This window comes from Pelodiscus sinensis, chromosome 5 (genome assembly GCF_049634645.1).
Source record: "Pelodiscus sinensis isolate JC-2024 chromosome 5, ASM4963464v1, whole genome shotgun sequence".
In the NCBI taxonomy this organism is placed as follows: Eukaryota; Metazoa; Chordata; order Testudines; family Trionychidae; genus Pelodiscus; species Pelodiscus sinensis.
In genome coordinates, this window is record NC_134715.1 from 12,279,366 (window position 1) to 12,302,839 (window position 23,474).

Below are 23,474 nucleotides of genomic sequence, written 5' to 3' on the forward strand. Positions count from 1 at the left end.
TCTGCCGACAGTGGCCAACCCTAGGGACCCTGGAGGGGATGGACCGAAGACAGTGACCAAGCCATTTGTCTCATGCCATCCCTCTCCAGCCTTCCACAAAGCTTGGGCAGGGACACCACTCCTACCCCCTGGCTAATACCACTCCATGGACCCAGCCTCCATAACTTGATCTCACTTCCCTTTAAACTCTGTTCTAGTTCTAGCCTTCACAGCCTCCTGCAGCAAGGAGTTCCACAGGTTGACTATTTGCTTTGTGAAGAACAACTTTCTGTTACTAGTTTGAAGCCTGCTACCCATTCCTTTCCTTTGGTGTCTTCTAGTCCTTCTTTATGGGAACTAATGAAGAACTTTTCTGTATGCACCCTCTCCACCCCACTCATGCTTTTATAGACCTCTATCCTGTCCCCCCTCCGTCTCCTCTTTTCTAAGCTGAAAAGTCCCAGTCTGTTTAGCCTCTCTTCATATGGGACCTGTTCCCAACCCCTGATCATTTTAGTTGCCCTCCCCTCTCCCAGCCTCTCTCTTCCCCTCTCCCACCTCCTTTTCCCAGTCTCCCCCAGTTTTGTTCAATAAAGACAGATTCCATTTTGGAAGACACGTTATTTTTATTTTGTACATCAAGAAAAGGGGCTAGGGAAGGGTAAGTGGAAGGAGGTGAGGGAGGAATGGGGCACGAGCCCCCGATGGGGAGGACTGGGCTGGCTCTGCGAGCTTCTGGAGGTGGAAGCTCTCCTGCAGCCCCCCAATTGCCCCCTCTCCCCAGATGGCAGCCTGCGGCAAGTGCAGCCGGGCTGATGGCCGAGTGGTGTGATGTGCCCAGTGTGGGTAGTCCGGGCAATGCAAGCCAGGACTGCTTTGCAAGCGGGGCACCCCTGAGAACTGTCTGTCCGGGGTGGGGGTCGGGACCCTTTAAGCACAGCCCTTGGCTAGCCTGAGACAGCAGCTCCACGCTCTAAGTTCTTCTCTGATGCCCTGCTGGCACTGCTTCCGGCCATCCTTAAGCCCGGTTCAGGGTCCACTTAATGTGGACATGCTAGTTCGAATTAGCAAAACGCTAATTCGAACTAGTTTTTTAGTCTGGATCTGTTAGTTCGAATTAGTTTAGTTCGAATTAACGTTGTAGTGTAGACATACCCTTACACACTGCTAAATGGGTGCAACTTGCACAGTAAGGGTGTGTCTAGACTACATGCCTCTGTCGTCAGAGGCATATAGATTAGACACATAGGCAAAGGCAAATGAAGCCACGATTTAAATGATCGCGGCTTCATTTAAATTTACATGGCTGCCGCGTTGAGCCAACAAACAGCTGATCAGCTGTTTGTCCGCTTAGCGCGCTATTCTGGACGCTCCCCTGTCGACATCAAAGCCCTTTGTCGGCAGCCCCGTTATTCCTCGTGGGATGAGGTTTACCGAGGCATACAGATAGTTCGGAATGGCTTGCTAGTTCGAACTATCTAGCCCGTGCTGCGTGTAGCCGCGCGGCACGGGGTTCGAACAAGCCGGCATTTAAAAATGGCGCCAGCCGGCTTATGCAAATGAAGCCCGGGAAATTCAAATCTCGGGCTTCATTTGCACGTTCGGTATGCATACATTACCCCGCTAGTTCGAACTAGCGGGGTAGTGTAGACATACCCCATGCCTCTGACAACAGAGGCATGTAGTCTAGACACACCCTAAGTGGCTGATTGTTCACCACCTTAAACCTCATGTAGCTATTTCCATGACAACCCAAGGCACTTGGGGGAAGCTGTTCTTGATTTGATTTTAACAAATAGGGAGGAACCGGTTGAAAATTTGAAAGTGGAAGGCAGCTTGGGTGAAAGGGATTGTTAAATTATAGAGTTCGTGATTCTAAGGAATGGTAGAAGGGAGACCAGCAAAATAGAGACAATGGATTTCAGGAGGGCAGATTTTAGTAAACTCAGAGAGCTTGTAGGTAAGGTCCCATGGAATGTAAGGAAGCAAGACTAAGAGGAAAGACAACTGAAGAAAGTTGGCAGTTTTCTATAGTTTAACTATTCCACTGCAGAGGTGTAATGGACAGGAGAAGTGCTGACCAGAACCCAGTGACTAAGGGGTTAACTCATGTAGCTAGCAAAGGTGACTAAGGAGTTAACTCATATAGCCAGGAGGCCAGTAGAACCAATTGATATAGAGTGTTGAAATTTGAATTGGATATAGGTTCCCTGCCATCTTTCTTTGTGTGGGAGAGAGAGACCAGGAATTGAGAGAGACAGAATGATTTAAACTCAGGCAGGACTACCATGTCTCCAAACAATTTCAGGCATGGGAGTGGACTGAACAAAGAGAAAATTAGAAGTAAGTAAAAAGGGAAAAGTGAATCCAGTCACATTCAGGGTAATTTTTCTTTATTTTGTGGTTTGGTCTCAACTGCTCTGTGTGATTCTATGCCTTCCCTCCCCAATTACATCTAAACATTATTCCTAGAGTTTTTCTTTGTTTTTTAATTTATTTTCCCTTGTTGCTCTGTGACACCTAGCAAACAAGTATGCTTTAGCAAGTTTATTTTTTGTTTTGTAATAAAAATCACTTTTTTCGAGGTGATGATTTGATTCTTGTGTCCTGGAAGGTCTGTGTGTGTGTATCTGCATGACTTTGACTGAGGGGTCAGCTACCAATGGCTGCAGCTTGTTTTTCTCTTTTCTTTTTTAAAGCTCTTTTAGGGCAAAACTGCCAACTTTCTTCAGTTGTCTTTTTTTATCCCTAAAAACCAGGAGTGAACATTTGAAATCATCCCCAGCAGCATCCCCAAGCTCTTTTAGGGCAAAAGAGCTTGGGGACGCTGCTGGGGATGATTTCAAAGGTTCACTCCTGGTTTTTAGGGATAAAAAGCACTTGCTGATGGCAGCAATACTCCAAAATCTGTGTATTATGATTCTGGGGAGAAGTTTTTTGTAACCACAGTCTGTAGAGGCAAGGTTTTGAAGCTCTCTTGCGGGCACTCACCTTCTGCACTTGGCGTGGCGGAGTGGGGAACAGCCCTAACAGGAGCAAAGATAGAATGATCCAGGAGACCACCTTGGATCAACCTGGAGATCTTACATGATCTAAAAATCAAAAAGCAGTCATATAAAAAGTGGAAGCTATGTCAAATTACAAAGGATGAATATAAGCAAATAATACAGGTATGTAGGGGCATGATTAGAAAGGCAAAGGCACAAAACAAGCTAAACCTAGCTGGAGATATAAAGGGTAACAAGAAGACAGTCTACAAATATATTAGAAGCAAAAGGAAGACCAAGGACAGAATAGTCTCATTGCTCAGTGAAGAGGGAGAAACAATACCAGGAAACTTGGAAATGGTGGAGGTGCTTAATGACTTCTTTGTTTTGGTTTTCATCAAGAAGTTTTATGGTGACCGGATGCCTTACATAGTGAATGCTAGTGGGAAGGGGATAGATTTAGAAGTTAAAATAGAAAAGAACATCTTAAAATGTCTTAGAAAAGTTAGATGTCTCCAAGTCACCAGAGCCTGATGAAATGCAACCTAGAATACTCAAGGAGCTGATAGAGGAGGTATCTGAGTCTTTAGCTATCATCTTTGAAAAATCATGAAAGTCAGGAGAGATTCCAGAAGACTGGAAAAGGGCAAATATAGTGCCCATCTATAAAAAGGGAAATAAGAACAACCCAAGAAACTACAGACCAGTCAGTTTAACTTCTGTAACAGGGAAGATAATAGCGTAAGTAATTAAGGACTCCATCTGCAAACATCTGGAAGATACGTCTACACTTGCTCCCTAGTTCGAACTAGGGATGCAAATGTAGGCGACCGAAATTGCTAATGAAGCAGGGATTTAAATATCCCACCCTTCATTAGCATGATCTTGCCGGTGCATTACTCCGCTCAACAGCTGTTTCAAAAGTGAAAGTGCACGCCAGGACGTGTTAGTTCGAACCAAACCCCTTGGTTCGAACTAACATTACTCCTGAGGAGTAACCAAGGGTTTGGTTCGAACTAATGCATCCTGGCGTGAACTTTCACTTTTGAAACAGGTGTTGAGCGGAGTAACGCACCGGTGAGATATTTAAATCCCCGCTTCATTAGCAATTTCGGTCGCCTACATTTACATCCCTAGTTTGAACTAGGGAGCAAATGTAGACATACCCGAGGATAATAAGATGATGGGAAACAACCAGCATGGATCTGTAAAGAACAAATCATGTCAAACCAGTCTGATAGCTTCCTTTGATAAGACACCAAGCCTTGTGGATCAGAGAGAAGTGGTGGATGTGGTATACCTAGATTTTAGTAAGGCATTTGTCATGGTTTTGCATGACCTTCTTATCAATAAACTAGGGAAATACCACCTAGATGGAGCTACAATAAGGTGGGTGCATAACTAGCTGGATAACCATTCTCAAGAGTAGCTATTCACAGTCATGCTGGAAAGGCATAAAAAGTGGGGTCCACAGGGGTCTGTTTTGAGAGTGGTTATGTTCAATATCTTCATTAATGATTTAGATGATGGCATAAAGTGTATCCTTATTAAGTTTGGAGATGATACCAAGCTGGGAGGGGTTACAAGTGCTTTGAAGGATAAGGTCAAAATTCCAAGTGATCTGAACAAACTAGAGAAATGGTCTGAGAAAAATAGGATGAAGTTTAGTAAGGGCATATTCAAAGTATTCCACTTAGGAAGGAACAATCAGTTTCATGTATATAAAATGGGAAGTGATTATCTAGGAAGGAGTACTCCAGAAATGGATCTAGGGGTTATAGTGGACCTCAGTTGGAGTATTGTGTCCAGTTCTGGGCACTACATTTCAAGAAAGATGTGGAGAAATTTTAGAAGGTCCAGAGAAGAGCAACAAGAATTATTAAAGGTCTAGAGAACATGACCTATGAGGCAAGACTGAAAGAATTGGGCCTTTTAGTTTAGAAAATAAAAGACTGAGAGGGGCCATTATAGCAGTTTTCAAGTATCTAAAAGGGTGTTACAAGGAGGAGGGAAAAAAATTGTTCTCCTTGGCCTCTGATGATAGGACAAGAAGCAATGGGCTTAAACTGCAGCAAGGGAGGTTTAGGTTGGACATTAGGAAAATCTTCCTAACTGTCAGAGTGGTTAAACACTGGAATGAATTTCTTCGGGAGGCTGTGGAATCTCCATCTCTGGAGATACTTAAGAGCAGGTTAGATAGACATCTATCTGGGATGGTCTAAACCAGTGTTTTTGAAAGTGCTCCACAGAACCACTGGCCCATGCCGCTTCCCATGGCGCTTCTTGGCTGCAAAGAGCAAAACAGAGCCAGTGGGAGCTGCGATGCTCCGTGGCTGCAGCGCCAGTAAATAAACAAACTGGGATGGCCAGTTAATGTGTTTCTCAAAGTGGTTTCCCAGAGCACTTTCAGAAACACTGGTCTAGATGATACTGGGTCCTACCATGAGGGCAGGGGACTGGACTCGATGACCTCTCGAGGTCTCTTCCAGTACTAGTGTTCCATAATTCTAAGACAGTAAAAAATCCCAGATGAGGAGCTCTGGGAAATGCTGAGAATTGGAAATAAGAGTACCAATTAGATAAACAATTACATTTTGACCTCAAGGAGGAAGCAAAATTGGCTGAGTAATGCTCGATCTCTCCCAGGGCTCCCATGCATGGGTCTTTGCAACTTCAAGCTCCTCTTATGGACAGTGTTATCAAATGTCGCCAATGTGGTGCCCTGACATGTCTTTCTCTGCTGAATTTTGATAACCTTGCAGGAGGAATACCAGGTAGTTTGATTTAGGGCTTTAATTCAAAATACCAGGTCTCTGCCGCGTGTAGACGCGGGCAGTTAGTCCGGACTTGTAAATTTCAAAAATGGCGACCGGCCAGGAAAATGCAAATCAAGTGCGGGATATTTAAATCCCGGGCTTGATTTGCAACTTCGAAAGCCTACATTAGCCTCCCTATTTCGAAATAGGGGGCTAGTGTAGAGATACCCAATCTTCTCTTTTCTAAACTAAACAAGCCCAATTCTTTCAGTCTTCCTTCAAAGACTTTTAATCATCCTTGTTGCTCTTCTCTGGACCTTCTCCAATTTCTCCATATCTTTCCTGAAATGTGGTGCCTGGAACTGGACACAATACTCCAACTGAGGCCTAATCAGCACAGAGTAGAGCGGAAGAATGACTTCTCGTGTCTTGCTCACAACACTCCTGTTAATGCATCCCAGAATCATGTTTGCTTTTTTTGCAACAGCATCACACTGTTGACTCAAATTTAGCTGGTGGTCCACTATGACAAATGTATTGCCTTTGTTGCAATATGCTCCTTCATACGTGCCAGGGCTGAGTTTCATTCCTGCTTCTTTTCCTTTTCAGAATATACAGATTGTCCCTGATGGTCAGACTTTCCTGTAAAGGACCCAAATCTGTTGCCCTTGCATCCATGTCAATGGGACTGCTTTCCCAGCAAGATTCTACCGTTTTCTCCTTGAAAACTTTTCCACACTGTCATAATCCTGCATTCACATGGATCCCCAATGAAACCAAGCTGTCTCTATGAGGGTGCAGGGGTCCACCTTCATAGAGCAACTTTCAGGATCAGAGCTTAAATTCAACCTAGTCCAGGTGAGAAGTGATGAGTTGCAACTGTTTACAAACACATGAATTGTTTTTTATCATATGCAACCTGTTGTTTAAAAACAGTTTCAGTATTTCCCCAGGACCCGAAGACAAACATTTGAGGATATGTGGTTATTTGTGAGGCCAAGAAAGTTACAGCATTTCCTTTTGATGTTGCATCAGATAGAATTTTCTCATGGCTTATGAGTTTATAAAATAAAGAATGGGGAAAGGCAGTAAATCATTCAGGATCAGACAAGGAAACTTTTTTTTTAAAAGCCCTACAAAACAATAGATATTTAAGGAGAAAGTGTTCCAGCTCCTTCTGACAAAGACCCTCCAGAGGATTACAATGCAGTCAATGTTGCTTTAATTAAATTTAATGCTGTGTGAAATGCACTCCGAGAAACTTTGATGAATGACTGGGGCAATTCACACAGCACACTAAAGGGCATCCAGTCCTTGCAGGGGTGTCAAGCCACGATGAATTGGTTAGTACAGGCATGTTTATAGACTGCCTAAGGAACCTTGTATCTGTGTGGTAATGTCAGAGATAATGTTATGATTCGCTGGACCTTGGGGGGCTTTGATGACACGGTTAATGAGATGTCCCAAGGAGTGTCCCAGCAGGTTACTCTCAGACCTCCCACATCAAACGAAGCAGCTTTGCTTCTTCAGAGCCTGCCGTCCTCCAAATCCCTCAGCTGAGCTTTTCTTTCCATAGGCTACTTTTTTTGTGTGTCCTTAGTCAACATTAACTTTGTCTGGCAGCTGCAATGCAAAAAGTTGTTAGTTTTTAATTTGGTTTCTCTTTGACCTGCCTATACAATGGCTTTCTAGAATTTTACAGAAAGGGGGGAGGGGAGGAGGATAAAGCAAAGGAGGAAAATAAGGAAACAAAAACTTTTTAAAAAGCTGAGGAATGTTTCCTTCACACTGACTTTGGTTGCAAAGCAATGAGCTGTGATAGTGGGACTGGATCTTTTATCTGCTTCATGCAAAGAAGTGAAGAAGAAGAAAAACCTGATGGATTAATTGATAAATACAATTGTTGTTGTTGTTGAAGTTTGTTCTAAAGGGTTGATTATAGGGCCATACTAAAGGTTGAACTTCTCTTTGTAGGAGAAAAAACTCACTATAGGTTTGGTTAAAAGTGAGGTTAAATGGCAAGTAAACATTCTTACAATAATACATCTATCTGTAAAATTCCCAGGGCAGGAAATGGACTTGAGGAATTACATCATTAAAGGGGGATGGACATCAAAGTGAACACAAGACCATCTCAAATGACCCCTCTCAAATATAAAAACTGTATTTTTTTGGTATCTTTGAAGTTTTGCAAAAACATTTTGGGCTGATAATGGTTCACAGATTTGACAGATCTATGAATGGCATCAGCCATAAGAAACACTCTCATTTGGACAGTATAACAACCAATTAAGGCAAGAAGTCCTATACTCGTCTAGACAGAGATACAATATTTAAGAAAAATTAAGATGAACACCTTTGTATCTACAATATTGCAACTGTGCCCAGGAACATTTTGACACAGACCACAGAAGGGTGCAGTGATCTGTATTCTGATGTGCAATGGTTTATGGGCTTTATATATTTCTTTTGATTGATTATTTTATCATTGTTGCGTAGCAATATGAATATCTACTTCACAGACAATAGCCAAGACACTAAGGCTGTGTCTACACTGGGCCACTTATTCTGGAAAATCAGCTGCTTTTCCGGAATAAGCTGCGAGCTGTCTATACTGGCCCTTGAATTTCCGGAAAAGCAATGACGCTCTACTGTACAAAATCAGCCACTATTCCGGAAAAACTATTCTGCTCCCGCTCAGGCATAAGTCCTTATTCCGGAACACTGTTCCGGAAAAGGGCCAGTGTAGACAGCCCAGTAGTCTTTTCCAGAAAAAAGCCCCGATCGCGAAAATGGCGATCGGGGCTCTTTTCCGGAAAAGCGCGTCTACATTGGCCACAGATGCTTTTCCGGAAAAAGGGCTTTTCCGGAAATGCAGCCTTGCCAATGTAGACGCTCCCTTTCCGGAAAAACTGAAAACGGAATAGTATTCCGTTTTAAGCAGTTCCGGAAATTCATGCCAGTGTAGACACAGCCTAATATAAAAGTGGGCCTGATTCTTGTTTAGAGAAAGGTCACATGGTGTTGCTAAGACAGTGGAAAGGGGCCTTCGAGTGGGCATAATTTATATTTATAATCTCTTAAAGGCCTTTACATTGCTAGAGCACTGTAAAGTATCTTTGGTGGAATGCAAATTAGGGCCAGAATCTGAGGGTCTGATCCTCAGACAGATCTGATCCAAAGCCCACTGAAATCAGTGGAAATTTTCCCACTGACTCTAATGAGTTATAGATCAAGTTCCTGGTGTAAACCAACATAGCCCTATTGAAAGTAATGTAAATAGGCTGATTTATTTCAGTAAAGTGTATTAAGGTGGCATGCAGTTGTAGATATGTCAGTCACATGATATTAGAGAGACAAGGTGGATGAGGATCTTTTATTGGATCAGACTTCCAATAAAATACAGTATCTCTCCCCCCCTTGTCTCTGTATTAAGTCAGTACAGCTTTCCATGGATCTTTATTTCAATTTTTCACTGAAATTGAGTTTTGAAAAATCATGAAATATAAAGCTTGACATTTATATTTCAATATGGTTTCAGCCTCATTGCCCATTCAACATATGGATGTGAATGTTGTGGTATCTACATGGAACACACCTAGGAGTGTGTCAGAGAGGTGTGGGGAGTCACTCGGCCCTGCACCCCAAACCGCAGCCAGATGTGACTCTCAGCCAGCAAGTAGGAACAGAAGGTTTATTGGTTCACAGGGACACTGCATAGAACAGACTTCTTGTTAGCACAAGAACCAGGAGCAGTCAGTCAATTCAACTTGGGGACATGGGGCCCTGGGCCCTGTTCACCCCATCCTGCTCCAAGCCCCCTGAAAAAACCCACACTCTCAGCAATCTGTCCCCGTCTCTGGCAGCCCCGCCTTCCTCTTTGACTAGCACAAGGTTTCTCCTGGTCACATCCCTTCCCATGCTCAAGTTACAGGGATCATTGTCTACTTGATGGGCTGCATTATCTCTCAGTGAGTCACCTGCAATTCCCATCCCCATCTAGATAGTAAAGCAGTACCCAGGGAAACAGAGAAACTGAGGCACACATGGGACTACTACAGGAAAGTGGAAATCACGTACAAGAAAGCAAACAGAGTGAACACTTCGTCACAGAGTGATACATAAACAAGAGATTTAGAAACAGCAACAAAACAGGAAACAGAAAATACCAAGGGACAAACTGATTTGGATTATATGCTCATGAAAGAGAGCGAGGGGGAGTCAGACTATACCATTCCTTTTATATCTCTGCATATGTTACCTGGAACTTTGTCTGGGCTTTCAGAAGTAAGAGGTGTGACAGGGTCAGGCCAGAGGGATTCAAGAGAGTAATGGAAGGGAGATACATTAGCCTTAGATTGAGTAAATCTCTGTTCCCAGGGCAAACTGTCAAGGGCTAGTCCAGAACCAGTGAGAACTTGCCAGAATCAATCAGGGCAGATAAGCACCTGGAGCTAATTAAGTGGGCTTACAAAGCCAAATGAGCCAAGGCTGGTTAGAACACCATGAGCCAATTAAAGAACCCATTGAGACTGGTTATAAAAAGAGCTGCTCTACAGTTCGTGCCCAAGGAGTTGAGAGGCTCAAGCAATAATGAATAGTAGGAGGAAGTGCCTGAGAGAAGGCAGGTGCTGGGGAAGGTGTGAGAAAGTAGCCCAGGGGTTTTGTAGCTGTCTCTCAACTGATGTTAAAGATTTTTATAGGGAGCTGCTATTACAGGGTCCTGGGCTGGAACCCAGAGTAGAGAGTTAGCCTGGGTCCTCCTGATCTCCACTTGGGGAAAAGACTGAAGACTACCCAGTGCTGTATCATTTGGGGGTCCACCAAAACTGTGGAGTTTGCTTTCCCTTTATAGCTTATACTGGCCAGGGATAAGAGTAGCTCAACAAACAGCCAGCTGATGCCCTAGGTGTGGTGCTTAAAATGAGGGCTGCTGTGAGCTTCTCAGGCAGAAATCCTGCTGGAAGCTCAGGATCCCCCAAGTTTGAGTAGGAACTTGGTCACAGAGGGCACAGCATACCTTCTTACTCCCTTGAGCAACTGGATTGGGAAAGAGCAAGGAAGTCTAAGTAGGAAGTGGGTAATAGGGTGATACCTTGAATCCAGACCCCTATTTATTGTGCTGCAAAGCTGAGCCTGTGTAGGGATGGTAGGGTATTCCTGCTCCACAAGAGCAATAGGGAAAACCATGTGATTCAGGTGTCTCCAAATCATTAGGGCTCCTGAGGAGTATTCCCTGGGGTAGTGCATCTTGCATATCTCAATCTCTAAGTCACTCGCTGTCTGTGCAACAACTGCAGTGCAGCTATGCAAATCCTACCACAGGAACCTTGTTCTTTGCACTACAGCTTGTTATATAATGTCACACATGTAGATTTTGATGTTAATTTTCTAGGAGAGGGGGTTGTGTGACTTGCTTTACTGGTTCAGTTTTTTGTTAATTTTGCTCTTAATTTTTACAAAAATAAACAAGAAAAGGAATGCTTGTGTGAGCAACAGGGAATGGATATGTTTGGAAAGCATTGATGTCCTGTCGGTAGAAGTGCACTCAGCTTTAGCTGTACAATTAATACAAATGCTCCTCAAGGATTGCATAATTAATTGACAATTGACACTCTGTTTAAACCAGCTGCACCAGTACTTCCTTCAATTCAGCAAAGGGCCTGAACAGGCAACTCCAGCCAGCTAGAATGGGGAGGGGGGGCAAATAAAGTGTTGTGTAACCTCTCCCTACCAGGAGGAGAATGGACTAGTTGGTTCCTACTATCCATTATTTTTGTATCTCTGTAGTCGAAACCAACTATCCAAGCAGAATCATTTAAAGTTAAATGGCATTTATTTAATATGTTACTGCTGGCCAATATTGTTATAATGAAGTTGAAACTAGATCACAGAGGAAGCAAATGCCAGATTTGGTTTGTCTTGCAGGAAAAAAACAACAGAAGAGCAGGCTGGAGTGTTTTCCAAGAATCTAATCTATTTTTAAATAGGTGTCTCTCTAAATTGTAACACCCACAACAATCTCTGCTATCGTTAATGGGCTGCCAGTTCTTCCATTTAAATGACTGGTTTCCGAATTAGAAGTTAAAGACATCATGTCATTGTCACTGAGTCAGTGGCAGTAAATCTAGCAAAGGACCCTGACATCATTGGGAGCAACAGTGTCTGTCAGTTTCAAACAAAATAGCAAGGTCAGCAAAGAGTCAAAAAAATGGCTTATGGTGTGATGGTCTCATCAACATGGCCAAATGTGTGAAGCAAGCCTATAATAAAAGACTTGCTTTATGGTGGACTTTTGGCAATAATAAACATATTAATAAACATATCTTATTTCTTATGTAGTAGAAGCACCTGTTACTTGAAGTCTTCAAAAATAGACCTGTACAGTATTATTTAAAAAATTAAATGTAGACTCAAGGAGCTGTAACTTCTTAACACGCTTGAGGACTACACGAATAGCTCATTGATGCAAAACATGCTCTGTCTATTGCTCTGTTACAAATCCAGTGGATTGTTTAGACTGAAATCCTGATACAAGAGTGTGATTATCCTCTGACTCGGCCTCACAAGCATTTAATATACAGCGCTTCTAGTGACTTCAGTGGGAGTACCACATACTGAGGTCTAGCAGAATTTGGATCTAGGTCTTTAAATGTTTGGGAAAGACCAATGCTGTAAGCAGAACTCCATCACGTTGACAAGGTGCAATTCAATTTTTAACATATAAAGAGGCATTTTCTTTCTTTAGACTTTATTTTCATGGTATAAAATTGCTCAATCTTGAGGTATTGCCTGGTACAAATGATTGGTTAGTTTAAGGGCCATCATCTTCACCTTGATTCCTAGACTCTTCCAGCCAGAGTCTAGTGTATAGAAAAGAGGAGGCATGTTAAGGGCATTGCAGGATGGGTAGAGGAAAGGTCAGAGCAGAGTAAAGCTCCACTGTTATTTAATATTTGTATTCCTACAGGATCCAGTCATAGATCAGGAATGCATTGTACTAAGTGTTGCTGAAACACAGGACAAAAAGACAGCAGTTGCCCATTTACAATGTAGGTATGTGCAATGATCTTGAGTAAGTGGAGACTGCCCCTGTGTGGCCCCAAATGGTCTGGGATTGAGAGGCCCTGAATCAAGCAGCCACAACTAGTCCACCTTCCACTAATTCAAAGTAGTAAATCATGGCTAGACTATCTTCAGCACTTATGCGGCAAAAACTCCATATAGTGATCTTTCCCTTAAACAGATTTACCTTAAATTATTTTTATCACTACCTCAAGCAGCCACCTCTTGATGCTGATAATCTTGCCAGTTATTGTCCTGTCTTCAGTCTCCCTTTTTTAAGGGGAACGTCCCTGATAAAGTTGTGGCCATGCAATTATGGCAAAACTGGCTGGCCTCACACTAACTTGACTACTCTTGCCTGTCTGGAATGCTCTGCTCTCCTTTGATTAATGACCTTCCCTGGCAATGGGCAAAGGTTAAACGGCCGCACCAGTTTTATTAGCTCTGTCAGGTGCCTCGATCCTGTTGGCTACTGTATTGCTGGCGATCTTGGTAGTTAAAAATGGAGCTGCTTTCAAGAGGCACCACTCATTTTATTCGTAAAGCAACCAGAGATAGAAATGGATAATTGCATCCCAACACCAACTGTGCTGTCGTGAGGCTTGACAGAGGCCTGTTTTTGTTGGATGTGAATGTGTGATTGTTAAGGGAGATCCTAGAGCGGTGCCTAGTGGGGGGATATCTCTTTAAGAGTCCTACAGGGGTGGGAGAGGTAGAAGTGAGTAGTGTCTGGGACACTGATGCTAGGCAGATTTAGCACTCCACCCCCACGAGCTTCTGGAATTGGGTGTGGTAGTTTGGGGTCTGCTCCAATAGATTCTGTCTCTGTTGCCAAGGTCAGGCTCCATGATCAAGCAGGCAGCTGCTTTTCTAAGGCCATGTGGCCTGGGTGAGCTGGGAGAAGCTGAGCTGGGAGCAGGAAGCAGGCTGCCGTCCCTCACTCTGAAGCACTTTGCAGTAAGTAGTGAGGATGTTAACCCTCTGCCAGCGAACACGGGCAATGTTAGTTACAGCAAGGGGAACTGGGAGGGAAAATAACTTCTCCTGGGTTTGTTGTCTGTTTGGAATGTTGTTTGCTTTTAGTCGAACTGTTCTAGTTACTGTCTCAGCCAGTGATATTCTTCAGCTCCTCTTTAAATGTAGCAATGGGGAAAGAGTCATTTCTATTTCGCTGGTCTCAGTTTTCGTATGATCTTGTAACAGGGTTTTCTTTAAGTTTGTATACTTGTGAGCAAGGCTCCCTGCCAGCTGCACACCTGCACAGGTACATAACCCTTTTCTGAACCCCGCACAGAGGTTCAGAGCTCCCCTCAAAGGCAGAGAGCTCAGCTGAGATGGGGGGGGGGCACTCACCCTCTCAGAGGAGCAGAAGCAGCAGCTGCTGCTGCTGCCTACATATAAATGGAGAAGCTGGCTGTAGCCAGAACTTCAGGGCTGGGCAAAAGATGATTGGCAGGCCAGATCCAGTGATGAGAACCTCAGCCGTCTCCCTGCCTGCCCCGCACCTGCTGGGCACTCAGGAAAGCCAGATTCAGGGTCACATATGTTTTTCTGAATAGGAATGTTAAAATGCGGTTAATTGACTAGTCAACTAGTCGATAGAATTTTCATCGATTAGTCGATAGGCACGTCCACATTCCTCCTTTGAAATGTACAAGAGCCCCAGCTGGGCGGAAGCACCACTTCAAAGGGGCTTTGCAATGGGGAGCTGGGGATCAGCTGGGCACTCCAGCTGATCCCCGGATCCGCTTGCACTTCTGCCCCTTTGAAGCGCCGGAGCAGCACTTCAAAGGGGGAGTGCAGCATTATTGCCTGCGATTAATAGGTTAAAAAAATTAACGCATTAATCCTGTCCTGGGTTAATCGCAGGCGTTAACGCAGGTCAATTGACAGCCCATATTTTTTAAAATCCTGTGTCACTAATTAGTACATGGTAAACCATATTGCATGAAGGCCAGATCTTTGCTATCTGGTAGAGTTCTCACTCTTACGAGTCAGAAGCAGCAAGTACTAGGTGTGATTATAGCTGTTTCGTAGGGTATAACCTTATTTGCAAAATCTTTGAAACATGCATCTGTTAGAAGGGATGATGACACACTTACTCCAAGGTTTCAGAGGGGTAGCCGTGTTAATCTATAACTAAAAAAACTTAAACAATGGCCCTGTAGAACCTTAGACTAACAAATATATAAATAGTATCATGAACTTTCAGGTTCAAATAGAAGAGTTAGCATGGCATCCTAATGAGGAGTTCCTGACATTCCCCGCCTCTGTCCAGGATGGTCCGAATCTATTGATTTTTTTCAGGTCTTATTGTGAAGCAGATTTATTTTCCTATGATGTAATTTATGGTAAATTTGTTAAATGGGTAAGATGAGGAAAGTCTTGATTTTTTTTTTTTTTTTTTTTTGCTGGGTGGAGGTCAGCTGTGGTCACAGAACTTTCTTGAATTTTGTGTGCATTTTATAAACAGATTGATAAAAGATCCTAGAGCTACGACAGAAACAGCAATAAAAAATAAGACATACATTAAGTTCAGGATAAATCATTGTACAGAATCAGTTAATGTTAACAAGTGAGAAAATATGAGGATGGTTCCAGGGGAACTTTATAATAGCACATCATCTCCTTTTACTTGTTTTAAAAGAAATCTACAGAAATGGAAACTAAATGAAATCCATTAAGTCTCTGTAATACCAAATATCATCTCCCACCATTGGATGATTTTACTACCATATGGATTGCAATGTCTGGACCTAGTGTGGTAGGCTGAAACTGAAGTTCCAGCTTTCATTTGGACTTTCTTTCCTTTGGCAGGTTGTAATCAGACCTTTAATACTGTTTTAACATAGGTTTTTCTGTATTCAATTTTCTTACATGGGTTAAATTAATTTCAGGGCTATGATCTAATGGCAGTAATTGCCTCAGAAGTGTGTACAGTATAGGATATGTTTATTTTAGTTTCAGCCAAGGCAAATGATTGGCTTCACTTGGCTTCACTTCAGGGATCAGTTGGGTTAGGGGAGCCAAAAACAACAGCTACCTTTGCAATCTGGCAAGCAGATCCAAAATACCTTACACGAATATTTGATTTAATGATATGAAGGGCAGTGAGAGTAACAGAGCAAAGCTCTTTGTGTCCTGCTTTTCTAGTGGGTGGCTGGAGTGGAAATCCCTCTGTAGCTCTTCATTGTGGTGTGAACCATCCTTGTCATATAATGACTGCTATTCCCTAATTTCAAATGGCAATTTATTCTCTAGGTTCTAAGAGTTTCTGAGGTACTTTTCAAGTAGATCATAGCTAATTCTGACAACAGGAGAGAAGAAAAATAATTGAATAATTTAATTTATTACTCCAAAGTGTGCGTGTGTGTGTGTGTATCTATCTATCTAGTGCATCTGTGTGTCTGCAACTCCATTTGTTCAAGTACTCCTCCTAACTGTAAGTGCTAGGACCACCAAATTTGCTTGCAGCTTCTTCCTACCCTAACTTAAACCAAGATCAGGGTTTGGATGTGCCTGGAAAATGGGAAGTGCCAGGAAAGGTACTGTGTTCCATAACATGGAAAGGGATGGCAGAGAGAAGAGGAATGTGAAAGGGAGGGGCAGAGGGAAGGGATGCAATACTGAGAGTGGCCTCTGGGGGCAGCTGCAGCACCAAGAGAGTGGCCAGCAGGGTTAGGGCTCTGCCATCTTGCCTGCCAGCACACTGAAAAGGAGCCCCCCCCCCCCCCGCTGTAAACCTATAGCCTGACCCCCTGTGGAAAGGCTGCAGGGGAGCTCTGAAGGAAGAGGCACTCCCCAGAGCCTTGCCCCCCAGTCAATTTGCAGTCTGCAGAGTGTGCTGGAGTGGGGGGGACTATTGGAGAGGGACAGCCCCCCCCCCCCGACAACTTGCCAGGGGAGTGAATCACTGTCTCACCCCTGAATTCTCACTCCAGCTTTAATTTTCCTTTGTAAAAATAAATGTAACTACAGTATTTCAAACATAACTCTGCCTTCTATGCTATTAATGTCAGTTGTTTGTGGAAGGGAAGGTCTGTGTAGAGGCTGACATATTTATGGGTTTCAGCAGACAGTTGGTTGACAGAGGATGGGAACTTGTTTAGGATACCTTTCCTTCATATTTGGCTTCAGAGATTTCTTTAAAATATCAAACTAAGTGCCAGACTTCATGCAGTTTCTGTAAGGTCATGAAAGCATGCGAGGCAAACAAGAAATGTCTCCTCCCCGTATTCTCCTCATATGGTCTCTGTGCTATATATAGGGCAGGTCTGCCTGTTATGTTCATGGCATACACCCGGGGAAGTTAGATAAAAACACAAATACTCTTCCTGTAAGGTTGCAATGCAACACTATTTTATTTCTTAGAATTGAGAATAATACACCAAGGGTGTGTCTAGACTATATGCCTTTTCTCGAAAAAGGAATGTAAATTAGACACTTCGAAATTGCAAGTAAAGCCAGGATTTAAATTTCCTGTGCTTCATTTGCATAATGGCGGCTGCGGTTTTTTCAACACGGGGCTTTTCGATAGAAAAAAGGCAGTTTAGATGGGGATCTTTCGAAAATAAAACCCTTTTTCGAAAGATCCTGTACTCCTCAAAAAATGAAAATAAAGGGGTTTGATTTTCGAAAGATCCCCATCTAAACTGCCATTTTTCTATCGAAAAGCCCCGTGTCGAAAAAAACTGGCCGCCATTATGCAAATGAAGCATGGGAAATTTAAATCCTGGCTTCACTTGCAATTTTGAAGTGTCTAATTTACATCCCTTTTCTCGAAAAAGGGAACCACCCCAAGACAAAAGAGAGAGACAAAACAGACTGCTCCTTAAAAGAGAGGCACAACTCACTTCACTAGGTTCTCTGTCTGCAAGCTGACTCTTCATTCCATGCTTTCCTACATAGTGGCCTAGTTTGCAAGCAGACCAGGAAAGCCCTTACAAATTAAAGTGACGGTGTGATGAAGTGGGCCGGGTCTAGTCACAGCTGAAGGCGTCCACTCAGGGCGAATTGCTTAAACTCGGGACTCCTTAGAGCCCCAGACTGGAGACCTTCCCAAACAGGCCACAAACCAGTCACACTGAGCACTCCAGCTGCCTATCTGGCTGGCCTGAAGCCTCACTATCAAAACCCCTCTGATATCCCAGCTCCCTTTGTGCTGCAATCACCCCTGGGCCTAACACACAGGTGAAGGGTTATAGAACCCAATCCCACTTACCCTGAATGAGTTCTTCCCATCCCAAGAAACCAGCCACAGTTCCCAGTCAATTTACACTCTGGATCTTACCCACAAGATCACGCTGGGCCAATCCTTTAGAATCTACAATCTAAGGCTACGTCTACATTGGCGCGATCTTGTGCCAAAGCTACCGCTTTTGCGCAAAAACATGCTGCCTGTCTACACTGGCAAGGAGTTCTTGTGCAAGAACACTGACATTCTAATGTGTGAAATCAGTGCTTCTTGCGCAAGAACAATGATGCTCCCACTCAGGAATAAGCCCTCTTGTGCAACTATTCTTGCGCAAGAGGCCAGTGTAGATAGGCAACATGAATTTCTTGCGAGAGCCCGATGGTTAAAATGGTCATCGGAGCTTTCTTGCGCAAGAGAGCGTCTACACTGGCACGGATGCTCTTGCGCAAAATCACATCTCTTGAGCAAAGGCACATGCCAGTGTAGACGCTCTCTTGCGCAAATACTTTAATGCAAGAACTCTTGCGTTAAAGAGTATTTGTGCAAGATCATGCCAATGTAGACGTAGCCCAAAGGTTTATTACTAAAAGAAAGAAAAGCATAAGAGTAAGGTTGTTAAGGAGAATACATTACATGCATCGAATCACCCAGTTCTTGATACAGATTCTTAGCAGAGATGTTATAATCTGCTATTTTAAAAGTCTCTGGTGTACATCCTATGTCAGGATGGGTCCATGGTTCTTTCCGGCTCGCTGTTCCTTGCAAGGCTACATCTGGAATCAGTAGCTGAACTGAAGACAAGACGGAGATTGCCACATGGCACTTATATATCCAGGGGCAGATGACGGTTTTGCGGGGCCCCGGGCAGCATACTTCCGTGGGGCCCCCCCTTTGCCACGGCGCATGCGCAGTGATGCCATGCGCATGCGCAGCGGCGCCACGGCACATGCGCTGGGCTTTCTGAAGCGCGGGGCCTGGGGCGGCCGCCCCGTTCGCCCTGCCGTATATCCGCCCCGTATATATCTCTCCTGGCATCTCCCTGTCCAGAGCAGGTCACATGGTCGAGTGACCTATCTGTTTCACATGCTGGCAGCCATTATGCCCTGGCTGGTTTGCAGGTATCTAGATTTCCAGACGCGTTCCTCAGGTGTGTATTGGCACCTAGAGATTCATTGTCCCTGGAGCTTTGCTAATTCGCATAGACACTGAACGAACATTCTTTACCCATTGCTTTGTCTCTTCCAGCATAAGCACAGAGAACATATTTATAACTCCACATACAGATATCATACAAATACATTAATACCATGTACAGAATCAGTAAAACACAAGCTTTTATTTGACACCTCACATGGCCCCCTTTGTACCGACTTTTGGGGAAAACACCTCCCACCCATGGGTGCAGCAATTATCTTTTTCAGAGATGCTGAACACCCACAATCCTCCTAAAATCAGTGGGCCCCACTACTAAAAATAGGGCCACCATGCTTGAGAATTTTGTTTGACTCAGTCTGTTTTCTAGCAGAATATGACGATGTGATGTTACATTCTAGTCTGTTTTTCCCTGTTTTCGTCTGGGTGATTTCAGTGGCCACAACAGAGCTACTTCAGATTTACTCTGGAATCACCAAGGATCAAATTGACCCCTTGGAAAAAATATTATTTCAATATTTTCTGTCTTTCTCACTTCATAGTCTGAATTTCTCTTCTCCCACAGATCCACTCACTCACATCTACATTTAAAATTTAAAAGCAATATATATTTAAATGTAAAACAATTGTAAGTGTAAGTATGTGTGCATACATATCTCTTCCTCTCAAGCGCGCGCGCGCACACACACGATTGGGCCTCAACCCAGACAAGGAAAAGCCCCCATAGGGATAGTTCAGACTCCATACCTACTCAATTCTTGGCCCTCCTCTTGAGATTATCCACCTGTCTGTGTCAGGCCCCATTACTCTAGTAATTAAGGACTTAAACGTAGAAATAACATATCTCCCACCCCCCATACATATACACATACACCCTGCTTCTCAACCTGGAGGAGAAATAGCTTGATTTGTCTGCTTTTTTATGTTTGTGCATGGTATTTAGTGTGTTTCTTTACATTTACTCTTTGAGCTACGGTTTGATTCCCCTGCTTGTGTATACACACTTGCTCTAGCACTCATAGAACTAGTGTGAGTATAAATAATAGGGTAGTCACAAGCAGTAGCCACTGTGAACATTACAAAGCTGCCTGAAACTGGTGAGTACATACCTGGCGCAGCAAAAACATGTCACCACTACCATGTCTATTTATTTCACACTAGCATGACTGTGCAAGTAGAAGAATTACTACCTCGTGGAATAGACAAGCCTGAAAGTGATCCAGTCTGTGGTCATTCATATCTCTTGCAGAAGTGATTTTTATAGTGTAAATTTGTCAGCCCAGACAGGTCTTGAACACAGGTCTGTGGCAGTCATCACACACCAATTCCCCACCAGTGTCTTACAGACAACTGCTGTGACCAAAGTCCATGAAGTATAACTATGGCAGAAGATATACCCCTGTGCCCAGACTGAGAGAGATCTAAGGCCCCGATTGGGTGCAATCTCTATTTATTTCTAGAGGAGGAAACTGGAAGTTGTCCATACAAGTAGGATTCATTCTGCCATGGACCACTATTCTGGTGTTTTCCTGATCTCCTGGTATCCTGACTTGGCCTTTCTGTTAGTAAGTGGCTCTTGATCCCTGCCTACTAGTTTGCCTCATGTTTCTGATCTTCAGGTGTTCCAACCCAGCTGATTCCTGATAACTGGCAGTTGGACCCCTCTTCCATGCCCAGTGCTAACCCCAGAGCAGTATTCCCGTGCTCTCACCCTGACAGCAGCCCGGCTTCTGTGAGATGCTCTTTCTCACACTCACGAGGTCTGCACTACTAGATAATGGTGTAATGCTTCCAGTAGAATATAACTGTCAAAGCGAAGCCACACCCACAGAGTGAGAGACTATCTCTAAGATAGGCAGGTCCAGTTCCATAAAAACCTATGAATATCTGGACTCATCTGGGAGCTGGTGCAAAGAGCAGAGTTCCAGGTCAATGTATTCATAGGACCTGAATTGCTAAGCAGACAGGTTGCTGTAATTTCTAACAGCTGGACTTCTCAGGCTATGTGGCTTGCTTCCTCGATTTAATTAACTTCAAATAGTGTCAGTTATGATGTGGACACTTGTCCAGTAGGAACTGGATTGAGTCCACTATCTAATTTCAAACAGATCATCAGCTAGTAACAGCTCTTGTCATTGCCAACCTAATGTAGCTTTGCACAGGAGACACAGAGGTGAAAGCTTCCTATCTTTCTCATTTAGCCCTGAGAGATCCTCTGGATTTTAACAGTCTTTTAAAAGACATTTACTGTGGTTTTTAAAAACTGGTGTCAAAGCTGCTCAAAGGAAACCACACACTGGTAAGGTAGGATTGTACAGGTCCTATGACCTGTATAATACCTGAATGACAAAAGGTAGTAGAGCTCACATATCATATGAATATTTTCCCAAGAAGATTTTGAAGGTGGATATTAAAGTTATCCCAGTTTTCTTGAAACAAATGACAGAGTTTATTTAACATTACTATTGTGCTTATTGTGGCAACCACTAGTTACTGTTATTAAAGCAGGGGAGATGTCAATATTATTATATCTAGAGATGTCTCTTGACTCCAACTCAGAGAAGACAAACAAAATGTAAAAGCCTTTGAAAACATACCTTTGATTGGACCAACTTCAGTCAGTGAAAGATGGTATCAAAGTTTGTCTCTTTCACCAACAGAAGCTGTCCAATAAAAGATAGTGTGTCATGCACCTTGTCTCCCAGGAACAATAGGGCTACAACAACACTGTAAATAAGAAAACATAGTTACACTCTGTCATTAATGTTAGACTCCAAAATATTAAGAAGCCAAGATATTCAAAACTAAAGGAAAAGGCCAAAAAAAGGCATTTTAAAATGTCCTTAGTCACATAGACATTAGAAAAGCAAAGATAAACTCCAACCGTACCATTCAGACATAAGCAAACTCAAATGAAAGGCACATACATTTGATACATTTAGCTACCCTGTTAGGCTATATCTAGACTACATCCCTCTGTTGGCAGAGGGATGAAAATGAAGCACTTTGAAAGTGCAAATGATTAGTAAATGGGAAAAACTTTTCTAAAAACAGACCTTCCCTAGTTAAATCTTTTAAATAAAAAAAAATCATACTACAAAAACTAAATTTTCTACACTGTTGTAGCTGAGAATTTAAATATTAGCAAATGCTAAAAATATTGGGACATTTTCATGTAAAATTCCAACAATTTTTCTGTCCCTGTGTCCCCACTAACCTGCCACATCTGGACCAGAGACGCTTCCATATGCCCAATGAATCTTGATTCTGCCAATGCTTCCTCCCCATCACCCGTTCTCTATTGTAACCTCCCAGTAGAGGCCAACAACCACAACCATCTCAATTTACCATCTGCAATGCACAATTGCAATACTCTCTGGATCCTTTCCTTTTCCCCCTATGTTCAGTCCACAATTTTGATATGGATTGGGAAGGTGTATTTGGTTCTCCTACCTTTTCCGTGTCTTGCCTTTTCAGACTAACTTTTCAGGACAGGAACTATTACTTACTAGGTATATATAGAGTGCTTAGCATAATAGAATCCCAAGCTCATTCGGAATCTGTAGTTGCTACTGTAATACATCTAGTAATAATAGAAACAGAATATTACAATTGGCCTGGCTGTTTCAGACCACTTTTTGTAGGGCTGCATAAGGTGGGTGAGGGAATATTTGTATTGAAAGAGGCAAGGTTCCCAGCTACACAGAGCTCTTGTTTGGGTCTAGGAAAGGTCTATGTAAGTTTTTAATTCATACTAAAAGTAAGTGAATCTTTGAAGAATGTTTGTAATTTTCAGCCGTATCCAGTAATGGTGCTAATTGTGCTTTAATTATGTCACCTTGAGAAACATAAAATATTTTTAATTGAATAAAGGTCCCTCCCTAAGTATTTCCCCTTGGTGTAAATACAGAACACACAATCAAACAAAAAAGAAGGATAACAAAGATGAAAGGGATAGAGTACAGTATGAGCCAGATTTTCAAAAGAGCTCAGACCAATTTTTCAAATGCTCAATACCTACAACGGGAGCCAGACTTTTTTTTAAAAAAAAGCTGAGCACCCAACAGCTTCTACTGGGACATTTATGGCTGTAAATTCTGAGATCTTTTGAAAATCTGGCCCTATATCTTTATCTAGAACAATTGTATGTTATTTTTTTACTTACATCAACTAGTAGCTGAGCCCAGCTCATTTCAAGCAAGAGAAAGACTTGCAATATCAAAGATGTACTTAATTTTCATTGCTGCACATAAAACATCTGACAATATTTGCGGAGGAAACCAAAATGTCTTCCTTTGTTTGAACAAGCAAAAGGATCAGTACAATGTATCCATCTGCAAA

General features: G+C 42.9%; 1 long non-coding RNA gene across 1 annotated transcript in view; it reads right to left on the reverse strand.

Moving 5' to 3' along the window:
- LOC142829394 (uncharacterized) overlaps positions 1-22,636 on the reverse strand; it is a 52,830-nt gene extending 30,194 nt beyond the window's left edge. Inside the window, exon 1 of the long non-coding RNA XR_012903788.1 lies at positions 22,587-22,636. This is a non-coding gene — a long non-coding RNA (uncharacterized LOC142829394). The remainder of the gene's footprint in view (positions 1-22,586) is intronic.
- Positions 22,637-23,474: the final 838 nt, after the last annotated feature.